The sequence below is a fragment of the Syngnathus typhle genome, linkage group LG15 (genome assembly GCF_033458585.1).
Source record: "Syngnathus typhle isolate RoL2023-S1 ecotype Sweden linkage group LG15, RoL_Styp_1.0, whole genome shotgun sequence".
Classification (NCBI taxonomy): domain Eukaryota; kingdom Metazoa; phylum Chordata; class Actinopteri; order Syngnathiformes; family Syngnathidae; genus Syngnathus; species Syngnathus typhle.
In genome coordinates, this window is record NC_083752.1 from 10,639,995 (window position 1) to 10,647,065 (window position 7,071).

Here is a 7,071-nt window from a genome sequence, read left to right on the forward strand (position 1 = left end):
CAAGCCTGAACCACTTTCCCGAGGCGGTCATATCCCTCTGCAGTCTGTAACCGGACAATTTGTCCTCTCACAAGTGGCACTAGAGGGCGACTTGTAGCATCATAGTACTGCTTTTGAACAAGTCTTTTCCTTTGAAGCTGAGTAGCAACTTGTTTTGCACCCTTTATTGTAGGCACAAGCAGATTGTTGTTGACAGGAAAGGTAGAACGTGTCTGGCGAGACATGAGAGGCTGTGCAGGTGATCCAAGCGTGTTGTCTCGAGGAATGTTCCTGAGGTTGAGCAGGTTAAGAAAAACATCTGTTCCATCTCGGTGTGACTTTTCCATGAGCTGTTTGGCACTGCGGACGGCACGCTCGGCTAATCCATTTGACTGCGGATATTCGGGACTGCTGGTAACGTGAGTAATGTCCCACTGTTTGGAAAAGTCGCGGAATCGTTGGCTTGTGTACTGTTTGCCATTATCAGAAATCAGTGTATGGGGTGCTCCATGAACAGAAAAATGTCTCTTTAGCTTTTTTATCACTGTAGCTGAAGACAAATCACGAAGCAGATCAATTTCGAACCATCCTGAGTACCGTTTTTTTCCGTGTATAGTGCGCAAAATTTTACTAATTTATTGTCCTAAAATCTGGGGTGCGCATTATACATGGGTACAAAAAAAAAAAAAAAAAATTTTTTTTTTTTAATTTTTTTTTTTTTTTTTTTAAGTCCCAATGATCGTCACACACGCAGGGAGGCAATGGGTCCCATTTTTATAGTCTTTGGTATGGTCTTAACTAGGCTGGATGTAATTTTTTTTGTTGGCGTTGATTTCTCCGACTGCCCATAAACGCACCACCGCGCTTCGTGCGCGCACGGGACAGCAAACGAGCAGGTAGGTGATCGAGCAAGCGTCTGATACGAGAGCATTGCGGTCGCATGGAGCGTGTTTGAAGTGAACAGCAGAGAAGAAAGGAACAAGGCAAAGTGTTGTGAAATAAAATGCACAGAACGGATGCGCAAGACACGTCAGCTATATATAAAGAGCGAGAGTTGTTTTCTTCCTATTAGTTTCAATTCACAGTTTAATTAGCAGTTTCAATCAGCAAATAACAAAATGCGTATTACAGGTAATATTTTATTTCACAACACTTTGCCTTGTTCCTTTGGTCTCTGCTGTTCATCCTAAAACACAAAGGCGCTCTTTAAGCAATGCGACAGTGAGCGCCCGGCGCGCTGCGGTTGCGCGACCGCACCAAATCAAGCTCCCTGCGCAGTGCGCACTGAGGTCCACTTAAATTTTAGAAAGTACATCAGGACTTTAAAAATATCTTCTAAATTTCAGCGACGGCTCTGTCACACTAATCGACCAGCGCGGTGCAGTTGGGCGGTCGGCGGCGCGCTACGGTTGAGCGTTTTCTCTCGCGCTCTCTCCCTCTCTCTCTCTCGCTCTCGCACACACGCAAACCGGATATCATACGGAGGCCGCCATTACAGATGCGCAGAACGGATGAGCAAGACACGTCAGCTATATAAAGAGCGAGAGTTCAGTTCTCTACCTAAATCCGTATTACAGGTAATATTTTATTTCACAACACTTTGCCTTGTTCCTTTCTTCTCTGCTGTTCACTTCAAACACGCTCCATGCGCACGGAGCGCGGTGGTGCGTTTACGGGCAGTCGGAGAAATCAACGCCAACAAAAAAAATTACATCCAGCCTAGTTAAGACCATACCAAAGACTATAAAAATGGGACCCATTGCCTCCCTGCGTGTGTGACGATCATTGGGACTTAAAAAAAACAAAACAAAAAAAAAATTAAATTTTTTTTAAAAAGAAATTCATAAAAATTGGGTGCGTATTATACATGGGTACAAGCTTTTTTCCAGCATCAGCATGCCATTTTTAGGGGTGCGTACTATACATGGGGGCGCACTATACACGGAAAAAAACGGTATTCATATTGTGTTTCTTTAAAACTGGGCAACCCGGAAGAATGTGTCGTCTTTTCTGGTCACGAAGGCACACGAGTTTTTGTGTTAAGGACCCAAGACCCAGGCGCCTGTATTAGCTTGCTTTGACAAGATTAAACAATTGGTAAATTCGGTCTGATTGATCTACTGGTCTTCTCTTTGACAGAACGAACTCGCAAAATTGTTAGGTGCGCCAGTGTGTGGATTAGAACATGGCAATTTTTGTGTTAAGTGTTGATCACAATTTGGAGTCAGATCAATAGCTAAAATCCGTATCCTAACACGTTCAATGGCTTCTGCTCCTGCAAGGTTGAAGAGGATGTACGCTTTTGTCTTGGCAGGTTTATCCGCGTGTGCAGCCTCGATAAAAATGTCATATTCTCTTTCAAAAATACGCCAATTCTCGGCAATGTCTCCTTCAAAAACAAGCGGGTCAGGCCTGCGAAATCCTTCCGCCATAGTTAGTCTTCTCTTTATTCCTTTCGCACTTCGAAGCACGGCGAAGAAAAAAACCACCACTTAATACACAGTGAGCAGGTTCAAGACGTCTTCTGACACCATGTCGTTATGTGCGTCGAAGCAAGCACCATACGTTCAAAGGACAGCAGTTTAATAAACTCACACGAGGATCCAGAGAACAAACACTACCACCTGGTTGCGTTACATCCGGGGAGCGAGGAGGAACTGGCAGGCTAAGCTACGGTAGCCGTGCGGGACATTTCTTTAGCACAATACACAATCATGCAATTATCTACACCTGTCTTGTATTTAAGTTCTGTTTGTGTGTCACTCCCTGTCGGAGCATTGCTGTTGATGTTGAAGCGCACTGTCACGAAGTTTGTTTGGTTCCTGTCTTTTGTTTCACGTTTTTGTCGGTCAGTCCTGTTAGTTTTGTTGTTAAGTCACGTCAGTTTGCCGAGCCTGTCTGTTGAGTTTCCTTCAATAAACCCTGGTCCAAGCTGCACTTGGTCGCCCTGCTCCATTTCCACCATTCCGACCGTGACAGAATGCTCCGACCACTACAGCGACCAGCGCTTGGACCTCCCTCCACCATCAGCTCCCACTGTGACGCCCGATCCATGTCCATCGTCCGAGCAGGTTCCAGCGCAATCGGCTCCGCTGTCGCCATCGGACTTCGCTGCCGCGACGCCGGACCCGCGGTCGCCATCGGAGTGCTTCTAGCGACACCAGCTTCGCGGCCGCGATCGGACTCCACTGCCGCGACGCCGGACCCGCGGCCGCCATCGGAGTGCCTCCCGGCGTCATCAGACTCGCGGTCGCCATCGGAGTGCTTCTGGCGACAGCAGCTTTGCGGCCGCGATCGGACTCCACTGCCGCGACGCCGGACCCGCGGCCGCCATCGGAGTGCCTCCCGGCGTCATCAGACTCGCGGTCGCCATCGGAGTGCTTCTGGCGACAGCAGCTTTGCGGCCGCAATCGAACTCCACTGCGGCGACGCCGAACCCACGGCCGCCATCGGAGTGCCTCCCGGCGTCATCAGACTCGCGGTCGCCATCGGGCTCCACCCCAGCATCGCAGGGCCCTTTGACGTCGCCCGACTTCAAGCCAGCTGCGCCGGACCCGCGATCGTCCCTGGCCCCACTCCCACTGCTGCGGCGCGCGGTGGCTCTTGCTGCTGCCACAGCTCCGCCTTACAAATGCCGCTCATCGCGGTCCGGACTTTCGAGTGCCGCTGATTGCGGCGAGGACTTATTTTTTATCCGCCCAAGTGCGGATTTTGTGTGAGTTGCCGCCCGAGTGCGGTTCGGTTCCCCTCGTCGCCGCCCGAGTGCGGTTCGGTTCCCCTCGTCGCCGCCCAAGTGCGGTTCGGTTCCCCTAGTCGCCGCCCGAGTGCGGTTCGGTTCCCCAAGTCGCCGCCCGAGTGCGGTTCGGTTCCCCAAGTCGCCGCCCGAGTCCGGTTCTGTCCCCTAGGTTGCCGCCCGAGTGCGGTTCTGTGCCCCAGGTTGCCCCCGTGTGCGGTTCAGGCTATTTCAGAGACCAGTAGGGTCGTCTGGACTGGTGCGCTGACCCCCCCGCGTGCCGCCGTGGGGGGTTGGGTTTTTGGGACGTCGGGAGCCGTCCCTTGTGGGGGGGGGGTTCTGTCATGTCTCGTCCCCAGTTTTGTTAGGTGTGTAGGTTGTAATCGTCTCCGTCTGTCTGTGTGTTCATGTCCGTGTGTCTGTGTGCTCGCCCCTCCCTTCCTGTGTGCCCTGTGTAAAGTTTGCCACAAGCCACCTGGGAGACACCAAACATGTGGAAGAAGGTGCTCTGGTCAGATGAAACCAAAATCGAACTTTTTGGCCACAATGCAAAACGATATGTTTGGCGTAAAAGCAACACAGCTCATCACCATGAACACACCATCCCCACTGTCAAACATGGTGGTGGCAGCATCATGGTTCGGGCCTGATTTTCTTCAGCAGGGCTAAGATGGCTAAAATTGATGGAAAGATGGATGGAGCCAAATACAGGACCATTCTGGAAGAAAACTTGTTGGAGTCTGCAAAAGACCTGAGACTGGGACGGAGATTTATCTTCCAACAGGACAATGATCCAAAACATAAAGCCAAATCTACAATGGAATGGTTCACAAATAGACGTATCCAGGTGTTAGATTGGCCAAGTCAAAGTCCAGACCTGAATCCAATCAAGAATCTGTGGAAAGAGCTGAAGACTGCTGTTCACAAACGCTCTCCATCCAACCTCACTGAGCTCGAGCTGTTTTGCAAGGAAGAATGGGCAAGAATTCCAGTCTCTCGATGTGCAAAACTCATAGAGACATACCCCAAGCGACTTGCAGCTGTAATTGCAGCAAAAGGTGGCGCTACAAAGTATTAGCGCAAGAGGGCCGAATAATATTGCACGCCCCACTTTTCAGTGGACCTCAGTGCGCAGGGAGCTTAATTTTGTCAGATCGCGCAACTGCAGCGCACCGCCGAACGCGCAACGTAGCGCGCTGCCGACCGCGCTGCCGACCGCGCTGCCGACCGCGCAACTACACCGCGCTGGTCGCATTATTGTGACAGAGCCGTCGCTAAAATTTAGAAAATATTTTTAAAGTCCTAATGGACTTTCCAAAATTTAAGTGGACCTCAGTGCACAGGGAGCTTAATTTGGTCCGATCGCGCAACCGCAGCGCGCCGGGCGCTCACTGTCTCATTGCTTTAGGAGTGTTTCAAGAGATTCAAGATTCAAGAGTTTTTATTTGCCATGTTTGAGCGCGCCAAACAAGGGAATTTGACTTTGGTACATCACAGCCTTTGTTCTTTGTGTTTTAGGATGGCTTTACTGCTACCACTTGCTTCCTTTGGAGGCATGATTAGAGTTGATGGAATCCTCAGCGTAACGAGAATGTAATAACGAACGGAGTTGTTGGGTTCACAACATTTATCTGAAAAGAATCTCACACAGGCAGGATATGTCTTCGATGGCAAGCGATCATCTGGAGATGGGCGCAAATCAGACACACAGCAAGTGTGGCTGAGATCCGCGCCCTTCCTTCAGTTTGGTCGTGCCTTTTATTGAGGAACAACAATGGGGCAAGTGTACATGAATGCATAGCTTCTTTAGACAGGAAAGACATTCCACAATTACATCTCATGACCACAGCACAACAGCGATACTATTGCGGACAGAAGCAGTATGGTCGTCTCATGACTTTAGCTTAACAAAGACGTAGTCTTAGTGCCCGTGGGATGGATACCTCTGTGGCGTTCTCTTGACTTCTATTTAAATAAGACGTTTGTCTGCTTCAGCCATCCCATGACAACCTCATGATCTGTTTATGGATAGCTAACTATGGCGCTTATTGTATAGCACGACTCGTGACTCCAGACATGAGTTCCTTAGCCAGCCATATGCTCCCAAGTCATTATCACAAGGCCAAACTGTCACATACTGCGGAAAATTTTGCACACATAAGTAGATACATAGAATCCAATGATAAAAAGTATATTTTTCCCAACATTCCCCCCTGTTTAACATTGGAATTCATGGGAAAACAAAACATCAACTAATAACTACATATAGCTATAAATGAGTATATGCCTACACAATATAGTAGTATAGTAACATCAAAAAGTATGAAAGTTTACAATCCAGAGTTTATCAGAACTACAGCTCTCCATTCTGCTTTGGCCATGTTCGTCATAATGGAATGTATTTTGTTTTGGATCATCAAAAAGAAGAAAAAACAAACAGGTAGGCGATTTACGCAAGGTGGTCCCACTCATCTTGTTAACGCTGGACCAACATGATATTCTGGACAGCAAACGCTGATGTCAACATTTTAGTCATCATGTGACTTAATCGGTTTAACCGTGAAACCCTTGCCACAGGGCATAATCCTCATATAGAGTTTTACCAAATGTAGACATTTGGGCCATGTTCTTCCTGTTTCTGCCATGCATTTGGTTAATCTATTTTTAATTGTTCCATTTGTCCGTTCAACAAGGCCAGCACTCGATGGATGATAGGAACAATGATTTTTTAATGTAATCTGCAAATGTTCAGCCATTTTGTTAATGACTGAATTGACAAAATGTGGTCCGTTGTCACTGTAAATGGTCTCTGGGATGCCATAACTGGGAATGATGGTCTTGCAGATAGCCTTTGCTACGGTTATAGCGTCTGCATTCTTTGCTGGGATTATTTCTGCCCACCTTGAAAAGGCATCGATTAGGACTAAACAGTATTTGTACAGTCCACACCCGTTTAGTTCTATGAAGTCCATAAGCAACATTTGGAACGGATATGTTGGTTCTGGGAATTTTCCTCTTTTCCTTGTGGATTATTTTTTATACATACTTCACACGCTCTACAAAAATGTTTTGAGTACAAATTGAAACCATACGTTGTAAAGTGTTGTGATATTAGCTCCCGCATCACCCCTGTCGACACATGAGTACTTCCGTGTGTCGAAATTGCAGCTGCTCTAAAAAGGGATTTAGGGAGAACAAGCTTATTATTTACAACGTATATGTCTTTGTCTGTCAGTTGTGCACCTTTAGTAATCCAAATTTTCTGTTCTTTTTTAGGGGCTAAATGTTGCATATCATGCAAGATCTGTGTATTTATTAGTTCTTCCTTTTCTGACGGCAATCTCAGAAATAGGTCTGAG